The sequence below is a fragment of the Vicugna pacos genome, chromosome 20 (genome assembly GCF_048564905.1).
Source record: "Vicugna pacos chromosome 20, VicPac4, whole genome shotgun sequence".
Taxonomy (NCBI): domain Eukaryota; kingdom Metazoa; phylum Chordata; class Mammalia; order Artiodactyla; family Camelidae; genus Vicugna; species Vicugna pacos.
Window position 1 is genome coordinate 17,475,045 of NC_133006.1, and position 24,308 is coordinate 17,499,352.

Sequence of the window (24,308 nt, forward strand, 5' to 3'; positions counted from 1 at the left end):
ACTTTTGACTGATGAGGACTTTGAGATTCAAAACAGGAGATGGCACACAAACTAGGGCTCTCTCCTGTAATACACCATCTATTCCAACCCAGTTTCAATTCAGTCCCAGAGCGTGTATGTATTCCTCTGGAGGGGGGTGTCCAGCAGATGTAACTGGGTTTCCCTTGGTGTTTGTTATAACGGGGTGTACACTCCCTCTGCCTCTGCTGTGTGAAATTTTGCTGTTATATTTTAGCCACTTCCCCAACAAGCCTGAGATGGGGGAAAAAACCAAATTGCTGACAATAACGTATCCCCCAAACTATTACATGCTCCACATGTTACAAGATAGGTATTCAGCACACTTTCAGAAAGAAGGATACTAACATTTCCTAAGAGCTAGGCTGGGCTCAAATTTTCACATTAATTATTTCACTTAATTATCCCAACATCTTGCAAAGATTGTATTATACAGTATGACCTGCATTTTCACATACAGGGAAATAAAAGCTTAGAAAAGGTAAGCAACTTGCCCAAGTTAGCAGAGTTCATAACACATGTGAACCTCAGTCTAATTGATTCCAAAACTCAGTAGCCTTCCCACTTAACTGAGATGGCAGCATCCTGGTAAACAGTTGGCACCACCCAGAAGCCGGGCAGCCTCCTGTGGTGCCCCATCCCATCCCCATCACCCCATCCCAACTCTCAGGGAAGAACTCAGCACTAGTACAGAGAAGCCCTGTTCCCCAGCCACAGACAGCAACCCGGCCCCATCATCTTACCGCACACACTGAGTCACAGAAAGGTCCAGGCTGTCCCATCTTCTGGGCCAGCCTCTTGGGTGTGCGAGCTGGGCACCCCCCGAAGGGCCCCCTGCTTGGTTTCAGGCTCTGCTGTCACTGTCTTGAAATCTTTAAAACTTTCTGAACAAGGAGCCTTGCATTTCCATGTTGCACTGGGCTCCGCAAATCACGCAGCTGGTCCTGCCCATCTTCTACAGCAGCCAGCACACGCCGCCTTTCCCAGGAAGAGCAGCCCAGCCAGCCACTCCCTGTGTGTTTCCAAAAATGTTACCCACAGTCCCTGAATGGACAAGTTACTTTAATCTGGGGTGGCTTCCTGCCCAAACAGCCTTGATAGGCAACTCAGTAACTGCTGGGCTGCTCTCCGCCCTGACCTCTCCTCCTCATCCCACCTTATCCCTCCACCGCAGGCTCCCTGCTCACTCCGCCCTAAACGCACCACTGCTCAAGGCATTAAAATTCCTAGAGGGCACGGACACTTCCGCTTTATCGCCAACTCCCCCTCATCCCCAGGCTCTTTCCGCACACACAGCAGGAACTTGATAGAGGGGATGGATTAAATACATTGCAGGGTGTTATTTCCTGAATTCTTGACCCTATCAGTTATAAGACCCACCATCAGTGTGATGACTTTACATTACTCAAACACAAAGGTTGTGTCCTTCTGTGATTGGATAAGTATTCAAAGCAAGAGAATGTGTTAGCTTTGAAATACAGTAAAAAAGTAAAAAAAAAAATTTTGCTTGTTCTACATTTGGGTTAGTAATATTATCCCCCACCCCAGCCCCATGCCCACTTCTGCTTCCTCCTCCTCCTCCTCCTCCTCCTCTCCATCCTGATGCACATGCTACCGTCTCCAAGCAGCCTTCCTAACCATCCTCCTCTACCTGAGGTCTCCCAGGTAAACTCAGAGACCTTGGTGTCTACTCTGTGTATAGGACACTTCAACACAAAGTGCCATGAAGTAGTATCTGATATTTGATGTCTTGTATTAATTCATATTTTTTATACCAACGAGCTTTCCCCCATCTAGATTCAGCCCTATCAGAACAGGAAATACCACCATGTATGCAGCAGGTCCTCTTCCCGAAAGAAAACCATCTAATGGCAGTGGGTAGGGGAGGGGGTATCAAGACAGGAGAGTCATTTACCCCTGAAGTAAATCTTCATGGCAAACCCAATAAACTCAAGTCCTTCAACATTTTCTTAGAGGCCAGTGGAGGTCAAAGACATCCAAACCTTGGCCAGACACGCCAAGAGGAGCCTCAAGTGGCGCTCAGTGAGAGGCAGAGGCACGTGCCTTCACACCCGCAGGGTTAAGTGAGATCTTGGCATTCCCCAAAACAAGACGCAGACGTTTTCATGTTTGTTTCTACTCCCTGCCCTTTCCAGCAAACAAAAGCTATCTTGCATGTAAAAGGCATGAGATAGCCTTCCTCTCTGTGCCTCTAGGAATGGGACGTTTCCTCTGAGGGAAAGGAGACTTCAGCTCCAGGACTTCAGGCTACAGAAGCCGGGGTTTCCTCTCAGAACCCAGATCACCCCCTTAGAGTTTCAAGCTCTGGCAACAGTCTCCGCGTGGACTCCTCCATTCGAAGTCACCTTCCTTTGACTCTGACGTCTCCGTGAGCCGTGCCTCGATTCTCTTTACCAAGCGGGCTTCATTTACCCAGCAAGGCACCTAATGTCTCTCCCCGTCGCCCCCTCCTCAGTCCCCCACCTCCCCTGCACGCTGCACTTCTGCGTATCAGTATCACGTCTTTCCATCCTGTCCCCTCCAAAGGCCCTCTTCATGGCGTTTCAGAACACCGTGAAATCCGACCAGCCTGTCCCCACACTCCTCTCTCTCTCACCTCTTTAATTTCAACCAGCTGGTTCCCCTGTTGGGCGCACCTCCTCCCATCCCCCCCATCCTCCTGGCCAGTCACCTGCAAGCCTCGCTCCCTTCCCCACAGGTGTGGGTGAGGCACCCCTCCTTAGCATCCCACGTTCCTCCCATCAGACAGAGCCGCTTTCTGAATTACAGTCACTCTCACTGAGCTATGACCTCCTTGAGGTTGGGGACAGTGTCCCACAGCCTCTCAGGAACCCTGCGCCTAGCACAGAATGGGACACACAGCAGACACGCTGGGGCTTCACCAAGGTTCCCACCTCGGGTCTCTGTCCTTCTCCCTCCCAACAAACCTTCCATCTCCTTATTTCAGACGAATTCAGCAGTGGTCACTCCAAAATCCTCCCTTCCCATCTCCAGCTCCTTATTTCCAACTACCCACATTTCTACTTAGAAGGGCTGGCACCATGCCCACCAACTTCCTCTCAAACCGCCTTCATCCCCTCCCCCTTCAGACCACCCTGCTTTTTTCTGGGAGTGACACCACAGTCCTGAGGTTCAAAACCACAGAGTCATCATTAACTCTTTCTTTGTCTTGAGAGCTGCTATATCTCAGGCTTTTACATGTATTATCTCATTTGATTCTCACATGAAACCTTCAGAAGTGGCTATTAGCATCCTAACTTTACAGACAAGGAAACAGGCTCAGAGAGGTCAAGTGACCTGTCCAAGGTCTCAAGTGCAGAACTGACTGGGCTGGGACGAGGGCAGGTTTTGACAGGCTGTGCGAAAGCCCACCAAGCATGCGCACGCACACACACGCTGTTCCCTTCTTTACGTTATAAATTATCCAGTCAGTCTCCACGCCCAGTTGAATCTACTTATACATGCTTCCTGTATGGGCCCTTTGATCACCCATGTGGATGCTCAGGCCCCATTCAGACACACAGGGCATGGCTGTGTGGTCACAGAGTCGGGGGTGGGGTCCTGGGGGGTTGGGGCATGAGTCCTGCACGTCTGGCTGGAGGCAATGACTTCACCGCAAGCTCCTTCAGTGAGCTGGTACGTGCTCTCAGCTTGGAACCATTTCTTCCAGGCATCATCCTTTCTTACCTGTTGGGTTGCCCTCCAGCCCAGGCTGCGGCTGGCCCCTTCCTTCTGGCCTCCATCTGCACCCCTCTCACTCCTCCTTTTAGCCCCAGGCCAAAAGGTTCAACAAGCTACCCTCTAGGAGCACAGCGTGGGTTTCCAGCTTCCTTCCCTCAATTTAGCTCTTTGTTTTCCCACTCTCAGCAAGAGATCTCCTAGGAAAATGCATCCTAAGAGGTTCTCCACGACACAGATCCCAGGGCCCCACTCTGAGTTTCTGGGTGAGAGGATCTCGGGTGAGGACCTAGAGCATTTTAACAAGTTCCCCAGGGGACTGGGATGCAGGTGGTTTCATTCACTCTCCGTTCTCTTCCCAGCTATCTCACCACACTTATACAAACCTGTTTTCACAATTCACCCCTTCTTTCCAGAGTTGGGATCAGATTCCCCAGGTTCTCACCCCTGACTGCACAGGAGACTCATGGAGGCATTTTGGAAAATACTGATGCCTAGATCCAACCAGAACAAATTAAAACAAAATCCCTGGGTGGGCAGCTCATCCCTGCTTTTCCCAGGATTGTCCCAGTTTTAATACAGAAAGTCCCACATTCCAGGGACTCTCTCAGTCCTGGGAAACCTGGATCAGCTGTTCATGCTACCGGGCTCTGGTATTTGTAAATCTCTCCATGTGATTCTAATTTGCAGCCAATGGAGAGAGTGTGGAGAAAAGGGAAGCCTCCTACAGTGTTGGTGGGAATGTAATTTGGTGCAGCCACTGTGGAGAACAGTATGCAGGTTCCTTAAAAAATTAAAAGAGTTATCATATGATCCAGCAATCCTACTCCTGGGCATATATCCAGAGAAAACTCCAACTGGAAAAGACACATGCACCCCAATGTTCATAGCAGCACCATAATAGCTAAGACATGGTAGCAACCTTAATGTCCACTGGCAGATGAATGGATAAAGATGTGGTATATATATATATATATATATATATATATATATATATATACACATATACACAGTGGAATATTACTCAGCCATAAAAAGAATGAAATAATGCCATTTGCGTCAACATGGATGGACCTAGAGATTATCATACTAAGTGAAGTAGGTCAGAGAAAGACAAATATATGATATCACTTGTATGTGGAATCTAAAATAAGATACAAACAAACTCATTTACAAAAAAGAAACAGACTCAGACATAGAAAACAAACTTATGGTTACCAAAGGGGAAATGCAGGTGGGAGAGAGAAATTAGTTGGGATTAGCAGATGCAAACTACTACATATAAACAAATAAACAACAAGCCCCAACTGTATAACATGGGGAACTATACTCAGTATCTTGTAATAACCTATAATGGAAAAGAATCTATATAACTGAAATCACTCTGCCATACACCAGAAACTAACACAACATTGTAAATAAACTGTACTTCAATAAAAAATAATTCGCAGCCACGCTTGCCAAACACCCGGACTCCATCTGGGTCAAGAGACGCCTCTCTCAGTCAGCCAGCTCCCCCCGGCAGTCCCTCCAGGCAGCGCTGACCTGCCTTGTGTTTTCACTCAGCTCAGGTGATCTCAAAATGGGCCCCAGAACAGCAACATCAGTGTCATCTGGGACCCTGTTTAAAAAAAAAAAAAAAAGGTAGGACCAATTCCAAATAATTTGCTGTTCTCTCAGCTACAGAGAGATCCCTTGTGAATCCCTACCCAGAGCCGTGGACATTTACTGACTTGAGTGAAGTGAGGACTAAGGAGTTAACTGGTGGTAGAGGTTTGAGGCTGGGAGGTCAGTCCTAGTGGTGATCAGAGAGGGCTGGGTTTTGATTCAGATGCAACAAACATTTACAGACCACTAACCAACTAAATGGCTTGGTTATGCCATCTCATTAAACTCAACCCTAATTCTGTCCAGTATATGGTATTGGGGTTTTGTGTAAAACTTTCCTCTTCTGGCTCAAGTTCAGGACCAGTTGAGAAACAGATACATGAAGCAAACAGAGGTCACAGTATCAGCCACATTCCTGATAAAGCTGTGGGAGGACCTGTCTCTCTCTCTGGCCAAATGGACTTCCTAATATTTCACCCGTAAGTGAGGCCAGCTGACACATCTAGTCTTTGGCATAGAAGGATGACTATGGACACTCCTGCAGGAGCAGGCTCCCGACCTCATCACCAGAGCCGGCCAGATGCACCCACCCTGCAGATAGCAGATCCTGGGGAGGGGAGGGAGTGTTTAGCAGGCCCAGCTCATAGCTTCTCCCAGAGTCATTGGTTAGAGATGCCTCGCCTCTTCCCTTGAGGGATTGATGGGGAGGGAGAGGCCAGGGTTCTCCACTCCCATGTACATTAGAGCCACTCACGCCCTAATCCCACCCCCAGAAATGCTGGCCTGGTCTGGGGAGGAAGCCGGGCAGTGATCGTTTATAAAAGCTCCCCAGGTGATGCTAAGGTGCGTTAATACTGAGTAACCACACTTGGGAGATCCTCTTCCAGAAAAGAGGGGCCAGGGACGCTCCTCTCTAAGGGCTGGGCTTGCTCCTACTTCACAACCAGGGAAACAAGCCCTTGGGAACCTTGAGCATCTTGCCCTATGCCCAGAGCTAGTCAAGAGTCCTACAGATGAGTAATGGCAAGAGAATGAATCAGTTTTCTCCAAATCTCGGGTGGACTTGGAAGTTTGCAGCCAGAATGGAGCCAGCCCAGCTAAACCTGTGGTTCTAGCACCTCCTGGAGGGCTTAGTAAATGCAGCTGACTGGGCCCCACCCCCAGAATCTCTGATTCAGCGGGAGGGCTGTGGAGCTCTGGAAAGAGAAGGGCACAGGCTTCTGAGTTGGGCAGACGTGGGTTCTTGCCACAGTTCTGCCACCAACGGTAAGCATGGCCTTGCCTGGGGTTCACCGAAGCTCTCTGGGGCTCAGTTTCCTCACTGGGCAAATAGCAACCACAGGAATGATAACCTCATGTGTTTTTCATGAGCTGAATCAGGTCGCACAATGCCCCTGGTATGGCGCATGGCATGTAGTGGGAAAGGAGATGAATTGTAGCTGTTGATCATTATTTGTAGACGTTGTTATTCAGGGATGGCTTCTTTGAAAAGACTGGGAGGAGGTTTTGGATGCAGGCAAGAAAACCAAGAGGCAGAACACCAAAGAGAGAGTGTGCCAAGTCTTAAAGGATGCAGGAGGGGAGCCAGGAACAGAGCAGACGCCAGTGCACAGAAGGGACAAGGGAACAGTGTGCAGAGGTGGGGGTCGGCTGCGGATCTGGCTGCGAGAGGCTGGGGTTCAGTCACCCAAAATAGAACTCCCTCCTCTCCAAGCTCTCCACTCCCTATCTCTCTAGGCCACACTCCACATGCCTCTGTCCAGACTCATTTGTTACAACTGCCCCTACATTGCCCCCCCCCCAACCCCTGCCCTAGGGATTCAAGGAATCTTAGCAATGTGTTCAGTTCCAAGTGCGGGAGGAAAAGAAGCAAAATTAAAAGGGGAAAACCCTCTCCCTAGGCCTGGGTCTTGGGATGACTTACCATAGCCTCCCCCGCAAGGTCTTCCTCTTCCCCAAAAGATGGCCATTCTGAGTCAGTATTTTGTTAGAAGTCTCCAGACCAACCAGGGTACCAATGGTCTCCCTGCACCCAACCACAAAGCCCCTTCTGCTGTCTGCCAACCCATGTCCTTTCCCTCTTTCATAACTAGACTCAAAGCACATCTCTCTGAAGTCTTCCCTGATGAACTTCCCTTGATTGCAAGAGTTCTTTCCCCCATGGGTGCGTCCATTCATTCCATACATGTTTACTGAGCATCTGCTCTTGTAACAGAGAAGAACAAACATGACTCCAGATTGGGTCTATTCCTTTAGCTCTAACCCTCAGGCTCTGTTGCCTGTGCTGAGTCATGTTGGCTCTGCACTTTTGTCAAAGAATGTTACCTAGATTCTGAAATACCCAGGATAGCCCATTCTCAAGGCTCTGATCTTTAAAAGTATAACACTTTTCCATTCACATAGAGATAATAAGTTGCAGAACAGAAAATAACAATTGTCTTATTGGAGGTTTATAGGAACACTGTGACCAGATCTACGGGGACAGTTAAAAGAGAAAAGGATTTCTGCACCAAGAAGTTTGCAACAACCAGCCATACTCCCTCCCCTTTTAGTATGAAAGAAGCCTGAATTCTAACTTGGGTACATGGTTCTTTAGGGTGCTGGTCTGTCGTCGTCTCGGTCTGCTGGCTTTCTGAATTAAGTTGCTAGTCGTTGCCCCAAAACCTCATCTCTCAACTTATTGACTTGTCCTGCCGCAAGCAGTCCAAGCTAGGACTCAGTCTGTAACAGTCTGTGACTAGGCACTGTGCCAGGCAGTAGGGATTCTGATACAAAAAAAAACAGTGCCTGCCCTCCTGCAGCCTGCAGAAGAGAGCACTAGAGTTGGACCTCATACAGTCAGTCGTAAGGAGAGAACAAGGTCCCCTGGCATGTTCTTCAAGTTCATGCTCATGCTCTTCAATCCTTTTTTTTTTCCTTCCAAACATGAGAAGAGACCTCCCAGCCTCTGATGAGATGCACCAAATCTTTGCCCTCTTTGTCTTGCACACACAAACCACACCAAAAAAAATACACCTGTATCAGACACAGATAACACACTTAATGGTTCCATGTTGCTTTCCTATAGACTTGAGACTCAGCGCATGTCATCTTCAGTAACTGACTCAGCCCTTCTATCTGGTATCTTAAGGACCATCTCAACCTACGCTGGTTGACCTGCTTGGATGTACCAGGCACAGGAGATAAGAGGTGAATAAGATCTTTCTGAGCACCTAGAGATGACAATGTAACTGAGTGGGACCCTATGGGGCCTTCCCAGGACCCTGTTATGTCCCCCTTCATGTCCTCCACCTGCCATTTGTCTGTAGAAAACTTTGTCTCCTAGGCTTCCCTGAATTCCAAAGAGTACACTGAGTCAGAGAAGTGAGAAAATACGGAAAGAAAGGAAAACAGTCAAGCAAGACAAAAAGTAATAGTTTAGCCATCAAAGTCAAGGAAGTTTAGTTCCTTCTCAAGGGCTCTAGGTAATATTCTGAGCCATGTCCTTTGAGCTGGTTTGCAGAGACTGAAACCCCCACCAGGTGGAAGAACTTAACTGCATGCTGCCCACAAGCAGGGAGACCCCAGACTCTTTGGAACCAGAAGGTTGATGATGTTGACTCCCCCACGATCTCACCACCAGCCAATCAGAAGAATCTGCTAGCTGATTGCGCACCCCACAACCCTTCTCCCCTTCTCCCTCACCCTATCTTTAAACACCTTCTCTTGAAAGCCTCTGAGGAATTTAGGCCTTTTAAGCACTAGTTTCCCTGGACTCCTTGCTTGGTGCCCTGCAATAAATCCTGCACTTTCCTTCACCACAACCTGGTGTCAGGAGATTGGCTTTACCACAAGCGGGCAAGCAGACCCAAGTTTGGTTTGGTAACAACAGTCTAGTGGGAGAGCCAGGCACATAATCAGATAGTCATAGTATAATATGGGAGGCACACAGGTAAGGCACTGCGATGTGAGTGGAGAGGGGCATCTGATACAGCCTGGTTGTTGACCAGGAGGACACCAGGGGAGGCTTCCTGGAGGAGGCAGTGAAGAGAAGCAGTAAATATGAAATTGTGCCTATGCAGTGGCTTGGCTCCTGCCATTTCAGTTTCTCTTAATCATGTCTCATGACTGTGCTCCCTTCCCTTCCTTCTCAGGATGCCCCAGGCAATGGGGATTTTGGGAAAATGAATCCATGTGCATGCGGTATGACTGTGGGTGGATTTTCTTCCCCCTCCTTTTACTTAAAGTTAACATGATAACACCAATAACTGATTATGTAAGAAGAGCTAAATATATAAAGCAAAAGGTTATTTCCGCTGGCTATTTTTAAGTGGTGCCCAGATACCCGCCTTGGCCTTTCAACTCCTGTGTAACTGAAGGCCAGGGCTGAATTTTCAAATGTTGCACCACGATCCTTCAGAGCTGGAAAACAGCTCCTGGCAGATAGAAAAGGGCAGGGCTGCGGCTGACTTGAGCGCTGAGTCAGGGCTGTACCAGGCTCTGCACAAAGCAGCTACAGCTGCGAGTCAAAGGCCTCTTTAACGAGGGAAGCCGAGCGGGGAGGCGGCTGTCAACCCCTTCTCGTCGTGCAGTCCTCCCCACAGGTAGCGAGGATCATCGTTCCTGTCCAGACTGCATGAGCACAGAAAGAGGAACGCTGTGAAGACGTTAGAGCTGCCACTAAGGACCTCTAAGACCTTGGGGAAATTAACTTCCTTAAGCCTCACCGTCTTCGTCTGTCAAGAGAGAATATGACTGACACCCCCATCAGGTAGGCACGAGGAGTAACCAGCAACTCAGGAATAATACCGCACGTCTGATACACAGTATTTTACAAGGAAGATATTAAAATATTTCCCAATACACTTTGCCTCTGGGAAATCCAGGTTTTTTGGGGGTTTTTTTTTGTTTGCTTGTTTGTTTTTCCCTTTCTCCTGTACCCTTCTAATATCAGTGCTAAGCCACAGCCTTATTTTCTCTGGTCAAAGAAGACAACCTCAAAACAAAAAGGTCAGTAGAGCAGGGAACGGTCGCTAAGAGGCAATGTTGTTTTCTCTGGACAGACGAGGAAACAGAAAACCTTTCCAGGACTAGGAAGCAAAGGGGGCCAGGATTCCACTCTCTTCCACACCTAGGGGAGGGACATCATTAGAAAGGACCCGATGACTTGGAGAATCCCAGAACAGGGAATCACACCTGGGGAAATGCCACGCCCCTTGGAGAAGCCCTGCCTTCAGATGGGCTCAAAGCAACACAGCCCTGCCAGGGGCAGGTTAGCAAGGACTGGGGGCTGTCCTCAGGCCCACCCATCCAAAGCCTCACATCCAGGCAACAGCCAGACACTCAGGCCCTCCAGGGGCAGCAGGTGTCCTAGGAGAACCAGGGGGCCTGAGGAAGACCAGGCTTCAGCAGAGGGTGCCAGGTCCCACGTCAAAAGCCCCGGGCACAAGACCAGACCTGGCCCCATCAGTAGATTTCAGCACAGGGGACAGAGAGGCAGAGGGAACACAGGACATGTCAGGGGACATCAGCAGGGGCCCTGTGGCCCCCAGGCCCTCCCTGACAGCCTGAAGAAAGCTGGAGTTTCCCAGCAAGCAGACCTCAAGGGGAGGGGAGGGTGATCCTGGGGAGATGCTTTACAGGGAGTCTGAATCCTGACTTCACTGGACCGTGAGCCACTGTATCACATCAGGAGAGACTAAAGGACCTTTATTTACCAAGCTAAGATTTTTATTGCAAGTTATCAATTACAGCAAGTAATTACTTTCTCCGGATCTTCTGGGCAGGGATGTAAGCAGCAGGCTGTATTTATGCAGTGGGTTCTGAGCCCCACTCCTAGTATACCTCTTCCTGATGTGAAGCTGTCACTTTCTGTTCCATCAGCATTGAGGTGACAATCTCAATTGTCCTGCATTAGGTGGAAGGTTGTTTTGGTGACCTTTGCATAATTTTGAAAATCTGCAATTCCAAATCTGGGAATCCTGTTCACCACCCACCTCCTGAGAAGGTGGTGATGTGCACGCAGTATGATTTGATTTCAAAGCTAGCGACAACTCTCTTGTCCCTCAAATACACCCACTTTTTTCCTCACTGCTTGAAATTCCACTTAAGTTGTGCTGTTTTGGCTTTAGACTTTGATTCTATGTTAAAATCCGTTATCAGTCTTTTCAAGTGCAGAGATTACATAACACATTCATATACTTTATCCACTTGGTTTTCACAATAGCCCTGTGAGGTAGGAGAGTGGCATTGTCTCCTTTTGGGAAAAGAAATACAGAGGAAAGACTGATTTGGGAGCTAGAGAGGCTGGGTTTGAGCCCCAGCTGTAACTCATTCACTGTGTGACCTTGAACAGGGATGCACCTTCTCGGAACTTCATTTTTCTCCTTACAGAGGATTACAATTTTACTTTACAGAGTGGTTGCCAGGATTAGAGAGAATATTTTCATTCATTCATTCATCTGTCCATTCACCCATTCATCATTTATTTATTCTACAAATATTTTTTCTCCAGCACATGTTGACTTGTATATGTATTCACCAGCCATTTCAGCCATTTTCAAGTCTTCAGTAAATATTAGCTGCTATCATCACCATCATCATAGCTAAATAGGTTATTCTCAGATTGACACAGAGGGAAGGAAGTTGAGGACAAGAGCAAGAAACAGTCCTAGGAGAGCTGAGGGAGCCTGGTGCGGAGAGGAGAGGAAGAAACAGAGGGGAGGGGAGAGTTGCAGCCTCTGGGACTCAGGCGTCACCTGGAGTTTTTAACCCTCTCCTATTATTCTGTGCAAGTGTCATCAAGCCCTCCCTTCTCACTCAGGTTTAATTTGTTCAGCCCTTTTCTCACCAAGGGGACTGCAGAGGAAGGGGCACCAGGGTACTTGCCCCCTTAGCACCTGCCTTGCCTGTCCAGATAGGGTCGTGAAGGGCCGCTCAGCTGCCTGCCCACTTCCTGTCCGCGTGGCCTTGGCGTTCAGCACAGTGGTTACAGCCAGAACTCAGGAGGCAGGCTGCCTGACTGCAGATCCTAGCACCACTTCTCATGGGCTGTGTTATCTCTGGCAAGTTACTTTACCTCCCTGTGTCTCCGCTTCCCCATCTGAACATGTGAATAACGGTAATTTGTTTCATAAAGTGACTGTGGGGATTAAGTTAGTGGCCACGAAAACAGTGATTAGGGTCCTGCCTGGCCCCTAGCAAGTGCTGTGTGAGTAGCAATAATTGCACACCTTCTCAATGAGGTTTTCCATGATTATTTAAAATAACCCCTCTTTCAACACCGTCTACTCCCTCCTGCCTCCTCATTTTCCACATAGACTTATCACCATGCAAGATGCTATATACTTTTCTTATTTATTACCTCTCTCTCCCTGAGACATTTCCATCCATCATTCATTGTGTATCCACAGTGACTAGAATGACTGCCTAACACATAGTGGACCCTCGTAATAAAGAATGAATACAGGCAACTTTTCTTACTGTTTAATTTTAGGCAGATTATGTACCTCCACATGCCTCAATTTACTCATTAAGCAAATGGAGTTGATGTGAGGATTAAATGAAATAACATTTGTGAAGATGTCCACTCCAGCCCTCGGTACACAGTGGAAGGATGCTGGCCAATCTGGGAGGACCAGTCAGCCTGACTCGGGCAGGGCCTGCAACAGTTAATCCCCGAATCTCTTCTCTCATCAAGTCTGGACCGCAAGGCCACTGGCAACTGTCCAGGTGGAGGATAAATGTCAGAGGTGGGTGCCTGAGGAGCTGCCCTGGTCCTGATGTGGGGTCTTGACCTGGGCAGCTGGAGTCTCTCCCTGCCCCCTCCTGCTAGGAGACACTGCCTGGGCCTGGAGCTTTTCGGGCGCAGGAGCTGAACGGTGGGAACCTCCGCCTGCCTGGGTCCCACGCCACATCCTGGCCTTGGGGGAGGTGGGCCAAGGCCCTGCTTCCCAGCCATTCCCAGGCGGCCTGCTCTCCTGCAGGCCCAGCTGGGCTGACTGAACCAGAGGGCCATGGGGGCAGGTCTGTTCCTCAGCATTGCCTTGTCCCGTAATCACGAGGAGGAAGACACAGCCCTCAGCACAAGGAGGGTCTGCATTCAGAGCCCAGCTCTGTCAGCTCTGAACCCTACCTGCTTTCCCAGCCCGAGGGAGGGAGGGTGTTCAAAGGCAGAGGAGCCTCATGCAGTCAAGTCACAGAGAGGACATGCAGAAGAGCTGACTCCAAAACAGGGTCTTCTCCTATTTCTCCTAATTCTCCAGCTTTCCAGAAACTCCCTCAAGAGCCCATCCCTCGCCAAGACTGATCCAGAAAGAGATGGAAACAGATGAATACACTGAGCATGGTTGGTGAAGATGAATAAACAAAACCGGGCATTTATCCCATGGGTTCATTCATTCCACAGTCACGGATGGAAGTCCCACTCTGGGCCAGGCACTGAATGCCGCACGGATGTGGCCGTGAATCTAACACAGATCTGGTCATTAAAAACAGTCGATCGAGGAAGGGGGAGCCACGGGAAAGCAATTTGGGGAGGGGGCAGAGCTGCACAGGGCACTGTGTGAGTAGAGGGGGAGGGTCTCTAGCACGGCCCGGGGAAGGAGGGAGAGCCAGGAATCTGGAAGGGCAATACCCACGTGCTTCTGGCAGGCACCGTCTTGAGGGAGAACACAGAAGCTAATGAATGGAGAAACAGCAGCCCCCATCAAGGGGCCAGCTCAGAACCACTTGGGGGGACCCTGGCCTCAGCTCCCATCCTCTCAGTCGTCAGAACCTTTCACCAGAAAGTAAGCCCCCTGAGGGCAAGGACATGGTCAGGCTGCACCCTCAAGCTTAGAAGAGTGACAAATGCATGGGAGGCACTCAGCCTCTGGTGCATAAATAAACCCCCTGAGGGTGAGCTCATGACTGACCCCCAGGAGCCCTTGGCATTCGTGAAAGGTGACACTGCCCAGTTTCCTCTCGATAAGCATAAAAAGCATCATGTACTATAACCCTCTAACTGGTGCCCAACAGGCATCTCCTTAGCCTCCAGCATGAGCGTCCTTCACAGGCACAAACAAGGGTTTTTTTTTTCCATCTCCCAAAGTGCCCCAACTTCCCCACAGTCACACTCCTTCCATAAGCCCCAGGGCATGGCTGTGAGCGTCATGTACCACTGTGGACTGAGGCCAGAAGGAGCAGATGGTTTGGTACCAGTGTCTTCACCTTGGCCTCTACAGAAGAACATCACAGTACTGTCACCCACACCCAGTCCTGGGCTCCCTGCAGGCCCATCTCAAAAGTCAAAAAATATCTGCCACCAACTGTCGGTTATTTGGGCAGTGACGCCAGATTTGGAGAGCTGCTACAACCACCTCCTCCCCAGGGATCTCCTCCCTCGCCTGGCCGAGCAAACACTCATCATGTCTTTGTTATTTCTCCCCAGTATCTTTCCAGGGAGCCAGATACCTAGCCAGCAGGCAGAATGGACCAAGATGGATGTCCGTGGGGGAGGAAGCCAGGTTCACTGAGCCAGGCATGCCTTATCCAATATTTACCAACACACCTATCCCTTCCAGACACACATTATATGTGAGCCTCATCCCCATTTCCCATTAGAAACAAGATTTACAAAAGCCAAATAATTTGCCCTGAACCATTTAGCAGTGGTAGAGCAGGACTGGGTCTCTCTCCTACTGCACTCTGCCCAAGAGGCGCCAGGACCACGGAGTGCAGTGCCTAGGCCGTGAGCTGCAAGAGAAGCCCACTTCCAAGGGGACGTGTGAATCCGCCATGGCCACAGGGCACGCACACCTGGGAGAGGAGGTGCAGGCCGGAACCTGCTGCACCTGGGCTCCTGCACCTCCCAGAGGCCCAGTTCCAATTCCCACCTGCCGAGCGACACCATGTCTGGGAGTGGTGCTGGTGGGGGCCCAGCATTTTCTCCTGGGTACCACGGAGAAGAGTGTGGGCGAGGGAGGGGTGGACTAGGCTGCTTCTACCCCAATACGTTTAACTACACTGCCCTCAAGGAAGGACATCCTTTAAAAATGCGCACCAGGACTCTACACTGGGGGAGCAGCATCCCTGGCCAGAGCTCCCCTGTGACAGGTGAGCCCCCTGGGTCCAGCTGAAGCCATCCCCAGGTCACTTCTCACCACTGTCCTCCACTAGCCAGGCAGTCAGAATAACCTGGTTCTGAAGGAGAAGACTGGAAAATTCCAGGCTCCTGTAGCTGCCTCTGCTATTTTCCCCCAGCGGGCCTGGCTCCATACTCCGTCCATTCAGAACACACCCTGGGAGGGAGGGGGGAGCCGATATTCACACTCTGGGCCCTACCTGGAGCTGGCTCCCCACGACCCGATTTCTGCGGCATCTTCTCTTACTGAGAAGGCGCCAGTGGTACCTCTCCGGCTCATCTTGCCTCAGGACCTGGGAGGCCTCTCCTGCATGCTGACAGGAATATTCTGCCCTGAATCTGCAGAACCATCTCTGTCAGGGATTTGGGGCTTGTTTCCTTAATTAACTGACAATGCTAACACAGGAGCCCAGGAGCCGGCAGGGCCCTGGCCTTCTGCGGCTACAGGAGAAAATTCTTGTTTCGAAATCTGGCTCTCTTGTCCCAACTCGATCCCCTCCTGGGATGTCAAAACAAACAGGGACACCCGATCATGGGGAGCAGGGACTAGGCAGGCTCAGGTTACAGGACCAGAGAGATGGATTTAGCTCCAGGATGCTTCAGTGCCTGACACGTGATGAGATCTTAGTTTCCCAAAATGGCTTGGCCAGACCCCCCCAAAGCCACCAGCTGTGTCAGGGGCTCTATGGAGGAAAGGGGGAGGTCATGAGCCTGTATGCCAACAGTATTTCCTGTACTCCTATTGCCTGGCAGGCATGGAGCCAGGGATGGGGGAGGCGGCGGAGACAGGCAAGTCCTATTGACACCTGCCCTTGAGGAGATAAAGTTAGGAACAAATTACTCAAGCGTAGTGTGTAAAGGGTCACTTCCAAGGCAAGAACAAAGTGACAGAGTCACAGAGGAGAGGAAGAACTCACTGTGTAGCACAAGGTTCAGGGATGCAGGGTCATGGCAGGACAATAAGAGGGAGCATCTGACCTGAAAAAAGAGTCAAAATCTTTTGAGCAGATAGGATGCATGTTGGGGAGGAGGAAGGCACTCCAAGTGGAGAGGACCTCTCAGGCAAAGCCTAGGAGGCAGGAAAGAGAAGAGAAAGTTGAAGGGAGGGGAGGCAGGGCCGGTGGCTGGACAATGGGGTTCATGGGGGACACAAGGACGCCGTGCAGAAGAGGCAGCCGGAGATGCACAAGGGGGTGGGCCCAGCATGTTAAGGAGTCAAGCAGGCCACGGGGAACTAGCAAATGTTTTTCTGTATAGCCTAACTCCATCTGGGGCAGGGGTTGCCAGAGCTGGCCCACTGCCTGCCAGTTTCTGTAAATACAGTTTCACTGGAAAAGAGCCATGCCCACTCATTTACGTACGTCTAGGCCCACTTTGGTACTTGAGTCAAGTGAGTGCGACAGAGACCCTGTGACCCCCAAGGCCAAACTCTGTACCGTCAGGGCTTCACAGCTTGGTGACTCCTAATGCAGAAGACGGACAGGGCCAGAGAGAGATCTGGAGAGAGGAAGCCCAGGGTGACCGCCCAGGATCCAGGGGAGGGACAGGAATCAGAGAATAAAGATACATGGGGGCATTACTCAAAAGGAGGTATGGCCACAAGTGACCTCCTGGGAAGACCCAAAACCTCCGCAGGAGGAGGAGGAGGAAGAGGAGATGGACGAGGAGATGCACGAGGAAGAAGAAGAGGTCTGGGTCTGTTGTCTCCAGCTGCCCGCACAGGTGGGTTATCTGGCCCGCACAGGGTGCTGGCTGCCCAGCCCCATCCAAGGGCCTGGGCACCAGGCCAGCATGATGTGCCCGCACGCCCTCGGGGTGGCCAGGCCTGAGTCACACGCACAGTTCCCTGTATCAGGGGTCCTGCTACGGCCTTCTCACCCAGCAGCTGTACCCTGGGAGAGGTCTGAAGCTCCGGGGTGACCAGAGAACACCCTTCTTTGAGAAGAAATCACACAGTGTTCCTGGGAGGCCCCTACTTTCCCTTCCCAGCCTCAGCACAAGTTGTCCCATCTGGAAAGGCTTAGAGAGGAAATCTATCTGCTAGAGGACAGAGATGCTGTGCCAGAAGTGGGGCTCCCGCTCCTTATTTGGGGACTTCCCTCTTTCCTGACTTGTATGTTCCTCTTTGAGTCTCTGGTCCGGGTCCCCGGAAGTTCAGAACCCCATGCTACTTTTTCCAGTTTACTCCACCTTGAGGAGAGGGAACCTGGACCCCCCTCCCCTGGGACACCCTTAGTGCACCTCTCCCTCCTTGCAGTAGAATCAGTGTAGACTTTCTGCATCTTTGGTACTTTGGGCCTTCCAAGCATACAACGCAGCACCCGGTTTAAGAAACAAAGCATTAAAAGTTAAACACTATCATTTCAGGAAACCACTTGGTGCCAACTTGCACAGAAACATAGACTCAGGGACTAAAATCTCGGGCCAGCAGTAGGTTCCATGATGGCCATTCAGATGATTCAGAGTGAATACATTTGATTTTTAGATTATTATTAAAATGAAAAAAAAATGAAACATTTCTCAAGGAAAAGAACATTTTCAAGCAGCGTTCTCAACACACTCTCCCCAAGGGTCTCTGGGCTCACCTGAAAGATTCTGAATGGGGTTGAGGGCCTGGGCTGTGGAGTTCAGTTGGCCGGCCCTTCCCCAGTCTCATGCCCCACTGTGTCTTCAGTGCCCACCAGAATGGCTGGCACATAAATAGGTCACGAATGAGTGATTGAATGAATGAAGTTCAAGTCCTGTTTTCATAATTTACCAGTTCTGTGTCCTCAGGCAAGTTCCTTCACCTCTCTGAGGCTCAGTATCTTCATCCGTAAAATCTCCAAAAGTATTCACAACTCAAAGAATTACTGCAAGAATTCAATAAGATGGTACCCATAAAGCCCTTGGCACAGTGATTGGTATATTCAAGGTACAGAATCAATGGTAATTATTGCTACTTTTCAAAGATCTAAAACATCTTTGCAGATCTTCATTCCGTCCCAATTCCATCATAGCATTTTTTTCCCTCTCAGTAAATCCCCAGACAGAGTCTGGCACAAGATGGAGCGCAGGAAAGAGCTCTTGGGGCAGAATTTAGCAGAGGGCATTCCTGATCTGGAACTCAGGGCTCGGGCAAGCACAGGGGTTGAGGCTGCTACTGTATCCTGCCTCCTCTGTGGGAAGCTACCTCTCAGGCACAGACCCCAGCCCTCCAAACTGCACCTGGGCATTCAAGGCCAGGGAGCTCACCTGTGCCCATGCCACAGGAAACAGGGCTGGGGGACGGCTTGGTCTGCAGAGGGTAGGGGTGCCAGCTCAGCCCCATCCTGCCCACTGCACGGATCTCTCCCCATGCCTTCTCATGCTGAGCTGGGGCAGCATGGGCCTCCCCCCGGGCAGCATTCCCAGGCTTCAGAACAACAGGCCCTCCATTCTTCCCTGCCTTGGCGGACCTGCCCCCTCCTGCTACAGCCCTGCCGGCTCTGCTCACAGGCAGCTGCCCCAGTCCAAGGGGCCTGCAGAAAAAGCCCCGGGGCCTGATCTGTCCCTTCACCCAAGTCCCTTCTGAGACAGAATCACAGCGTCATTCACTTCATCTGGCCTCGGGGGCATCTTCACAAAATAGCCCTCACTGACATTTTGTCTTCCTCAAGTGAGAGAAATCTGACATCGGCCCCTCCCTGAGCTTCCTGCCTTAGGCCAGGCTCCAGAAATTTCCAGATGTCAACCCTCAGCTCCCTGCCTCAAGGGTGACAACCACTGGGATGAGGGGTGGGGGTCACCCCCAAGTCCAGGGTTCCCTACCCACTGGGAATCCCAGCCCCACCTCCGGCTCCTTCCTACATCTGCCCATCAGATTCCATCCAGCAAGAATCACCAGACTCAACCCCCCAATCTGCAATCCACAGTCCAAGGAGGAGAATGTGACATGGGTTTCTTCCATTTCCCAAGTTTATCCAGCTATTTTCTAACTCTCTTTTTAGGGATCCTGAGCTCAGCCCTTAAGAATGATCCTTGTATGTCCCAGAGCCAGGGCTGGGGGGGGTGGGAGCCCAGAGCTGCAGTGGGGGGCTGTGAACAGGGAGTCCTTCCTCGGGCATGGATTCCTGGGGGATGGGCCCTGGGTTCAAAGCAGCCTCCCTCCGCTGGAGGGTCCAGCTCTCAAATCCAGCCCAGGAGGGTCCCAGCTGCAGCCCAAGGAGGCACAAGCAGGGGAGCTGGGGAGGCAGGGCCATGATGGACTAGTGTGTGGCTGCCTTTCTTAAAGGGACAGCCTGCCTGGAGAGCCCAGGGGGAAAGACTACACAGGAAGGAGCTGGCGGGGATGAGCCTACAGGGAAAAGCCTGGACAAGCACCAGGCCCCTGAATTGTTCACACGTCTAATCCTGAGGACTTAACCAGCTTGACTCTCCTCCTGCTGTGTAGGACAGTGTGACAGAAAGACTGTTCTAGGAAAGGTTCTCCACTTGCAGCTCCTCCCTTGGGGCTGGACTCACCCAGAGGGCAGTACAGTAACCACTAAGAAATGTGAATTCCTAACTGGGTGCAAGGCCCTTTCATAAGTGCTTTGCACAAAAGAACTTATTTGGTGTGTGCAATTGAGTGTGGAGATACTGTTATTTTTGTTGTTGCCATTTTACATATGAGGAAACTGAGGTCTAGAGAGAAGACATTTCCAAGGTCTTGTAGGTAATGAATGGCAATGTTAGGATATGAACATGAGTGGTTCTACTGAACTACTAAGCTTTCCTTAGATGGGTCTAGGGGGACCCCACTACATCAATCAACAAGGCAGATGGAGACCCTACCAGGGTCAGGTGGATGCCGTGAAAAAGGCAACATGCAAGGCAAGGTGTCTGCCCTCAAGTGCTCGCTGGAAGGAGTCACCCAAATTGTAACACTAAGCTTGTCTGAAGGTGGAATTTTTTTTTTATCTTTACCATTTTATTTTCCAAACTTTCCTCTTATTCCTCTTATAAAGAGAAAAAAAATACAGATTCTGCCTATCTCCTACATCAATATTTCAAACGACCAAGACTAGATAGAGCAGGAAGATACCTGATTTCTACATGCAAGTCCTAAGAGGAAGGAGAGGAGCAACATGAACAGGACAGCCAAGCAATACTGTGATTAAATCTACTTAAGCTTTGCCCTTTATAAATCCATAGTCAGGTTTTCCAAAAAAAAATTAAAGCAATAGCTTTTTCTTTCAGCCCAAATTGAAATGAAAAGTTTTTCAAACCTGGTAATTAAAAAAAAAATGCAGTTAAGACCCAACCTCCCCCTATGTTATTCCAGACCTTCCTAACATGAGCACCACTCCCCTCTGCGGCTTCCCCTCCCCTCACTTCGTACACCACCCGACTCCCACCCCCAGCAGCCAGGCCAGACTTCCAGAGGTTTCCGGAAGCCTCCCTGGCACCCTGACCATTTGTTCCCCTGGTACCTTCTTTCTAGGATCCCCTTTGCTTCTTCCTCTAAAGTCCTTGACACTGTCGCCACACCTATGGAGGCTTACGTGTGACAAGCAGAACTGAAAGCTCCCTTCTCTGAGCTCCCACAAGCTTTGCCCATCCAGAGCATGCTCTGAGAGCCAGCATTACTCTGTATTCTAACGACTTTCGTGTCTTTGTTCATGTTTCTGTCCTGAGCACCAAAATATCTATGGAGTAAGGCAGCCCATGATGATAACAATTATTCTCTGAAGAGCATGTATAGTTTTCCAGGAACTTCCTCCAACATTGTCTCATTTAAGCTATAATACAACGAGTTGGGCTGGGTACTGCAAGTGTCAAATAAGATGGAGGAAGCAAGCAGTGTGGAGGGGGCAGGGAGAAAGGGAGGGAGAGAGATAAAGACATTCCTGCTGGTTCTGTCTCTCTGGAGAACCCTGACTAATACAAATGTAATTAGTGGTCCAGAGCATTTCATTGGCAGAACCAGACCTCTTTCCCCTTGGCACAGCAATTGTCAACACTTAAGGAGGTGCCTGCACTGCCAGCCTGGGGTCCTGAGTGACTATAATGACTACAGTCTTGTGTTGGCCTTCTACAAACAGGCAGCAGGAGTAAGAAAGAAACCTCTGCTGTTTCAAGTCACTGAGATTTGGGGACTATGTGTTACCACAGCATCATCTAACTTATACTGACCAAAGCACTGGCTATTCCTCTTAGATTTGAGATGCTCGATTGTAAGGAGGAAAAACCAAAAAAGCAGTGGAACCATGAAAGAATTTTGATCACAGCCTCCCACCGAGTCCCGGATACATGGCCCTTCCTCCAGCTGCCCAGCTTCCCTCATCTATCTTGGGATCCGGGACGTCTTAACGCAGACTCCAATCACAGTCATGTAAATGCATCAAAGGTCCAATCTCACTGGTGGAAGAAACTTCCCTAGAAAATGTTCAGAGTTCTGCTAAGGCATCTGACCCTGGGCCTGGAATGGGAAACTCTCCAAAGAACAAAAGTTTCCACTACGGCAACAAGAATGTTAAACATGATAAAAAAAATTTTTTTCTCAGTAAGAAAAATGAGACCATAAGTATTTATAAGCCAAAACCCAAAGGCCATTCCTGGTTCCTTGAGGTTTCCTGCCATATGGAGGGAGTCAAGCCGATTAGAGGGGGTACTGGGAAGGGAGCAGGATGTCCTTGGCTCCAGCACAGGTGGGTTAAGTGTAGAGCCTTTGAAGAAATGCAATTACAAAGCGTTGAGGAATCAGCGGTGACCCAGAGGCTGCTGGGACTCGGCATCTCTCTTCTCAGTGGATAAATCCAGTCCCCTAACCATAAATACGCTGCAGAGATTAACACTGGGACAGACGAAGATGTAAGGGATTTAAACTATTACAGCAAGAATTTAGCTTAGACCCATGGTTCTCAACTGGGGGGACATCTGGCGATGCCTGGAGACAGTTTTGGTTGTCAGGACCAGGGAATGCACTGGCATCTAATGGGCAGAGGCCAGGGATGCTGCCAAACATCCCATAATGCCCAGAACGGCACCACCCCTCCCTGACAGAGGATTATCCAGGCTAGGACCAAGATGGAGAAACCCTGGTTGAAACTAAATCCCTAGTTGTGAGGGCGTGATGGTTTACAACAAGGAGCAGGGAAAACATGCAACATGCTCCAACAGGAAAAAAAAAAGACACAGCTGTGCAGACCTATATAAATATTCATCTATGTATAGAGAGAAATCAAAGTCAACCACTGTGCCACCAAAGCACTGAGAGGCGGCGCAGTTCACATGGGAAGGGAAATACATTTCACTGCGGCTCTCTCCTCCCTGATGAGAGAAGAAGCTGGCGTGAGAATCAGAGTAGAAGTTCCACAATTTAGAAGTTGCCCTCAGACTTGCAAGGTGAGGCAAGGAGCCAAGTTTAGGAGAATCAAGGAAGCTGAAGCACTCAGCATAGTCAAGGGAGAGTCCTTTGAGTAGCTGGTGAGCACCAAGGAGGGAGAGAGGAAGAAGGCCAAACTGGAGGACTTCTGGCCATGCAACCAACCTCTTTTAGAACAAGGTTGCCCAATATTCAATTTCAATTGTTTGTATTGCTGTCATGTAAACACCATTGGTTTCCTCAAATCTTCAAGTTTACCATGGTCACAAAGCCCTTGTGTAAATGGTATGTGTGTGTGTATAGATATAAGGACTAAATTTCATATCTGGATCAACATAGTGCAAAAGAGAGTCTATTTGCATGAAACGAGTAATAATACTGAACATTTACAGCAGGCCTACTAGGTCCCAGGCACTGTTCAAATACTTGACATGCAATCTTACCAAAATCTCTCAGCTGCCCTATGTGGAAGTATCACTGTTAACCTTATTAGGGATAAGAGGTCTGAAGCAGAGGGAATTTAAGCCACTCACCCAGGGACCACAGTGAGTAAAGGTAAAGGGAGAATTCAAACCCAAGTGGTCTAGCTCCAGAGACCAGGTCCTTCACTTCATGGCCACCCTGCTTGTGACCAGCAGTAATTCATAATCTTAACTAGCGGGTGGAAATAGGAACTCAGAGCTGGAGGCAACAGGAAAAATGAAAGCCATCACCTCTTACTTGGGAATCTCTAGACCAGTGGTTCTCAGACTTTAGTGTGACCAGGATCACCTAGTGGGCTTCATAAATCACAAACAGCATTTGATTAGCGAGTCTGGGGTGGGCTTGGGAACCCACCAAAGATCTGCATTTCTAACAAGTTCTAGGGGACACTGTTTCTGCCGGTTCAGAGCTACTCTGAGAACTACTGCTCCTTTGGAGGGATGTGGGGCTTCCTGCACTTGTCGGGGCTGGATTCAGCTAATTTACTCTGAATCGCAACAACAGGGCTCCTCAGGTGATGTCTGGCCACAATATCAATTACTGAGTAGCTGGAAATTGGAGAAGGCTAATAACAAAGAGAATGGATGGAGGGATGAATGTCAATTGGACTTCAATCTGGAAGATGTCCTGGAAGAAGAGCCTAGTGGTGAGAAATGGTGACAATGGGATTACTGATTAGATGCACACTGCAGATAGCAGGGCTGAGGCATTCAAGTTCCCTCCCTAGGGAAAATATGATGGGTCAGATTACCTGCTCTCCCTGGGACTGAAGGGAGGGTGCCCCCTGTTCTTCAGTGAGTCCATCCAAAAAGTCTAAGCAAGAAACGTTTAACCAGGAAACACCCTCTATCAAGGATGGGCAGCTGTTCAGGACAGTGGTTAAAGGAAAGATGAACAAGTTCAAATCGCAGCTCTTCTGCTGTGGAATCATCCTTGCTCGGTTCTTAACGATTTTAAGACTTAGTTTCCAAATTGGTAAGGTGGAGCAACTAACGACCTAAAACTCAGAGTTGGAAAAATCCATTGTACACGACACACTCATTACAGCGCCCACCCTATCACAAGCTTCAG

General features: G+C 49.6%; 1 protein-coding gene across 5 annotated transcripts in view; it reads right to left on the reverse strand.

The window, feature by feature from the left end:
• Positions 1–24,308, reverse strand: part of DAAM2 (dishevelled associated activator of morphogenesis 2) — a 127,928-nt gene that overhangs the window by 58,028 nt on the left and 45,592 nt on the right. Inside the window, exon 1 of one of the 5 annotated variants that reach the window (XM_072945061.1) lies at positions 5,263–5,338. The exons of 3 other annotated variants lie outside the window; for them this stretch is intronic. The gene's annotated coding sequence lies outside the window, so the exon portion shown is untranslated. Of the gene's footprint in view, positions 1–761; positions 960–5,262; positions 5,339–24,308 lie in introns of those variants that run through there. One more of the 5 variants, XM_072945062.1, reaches the window with a different exon arrangement.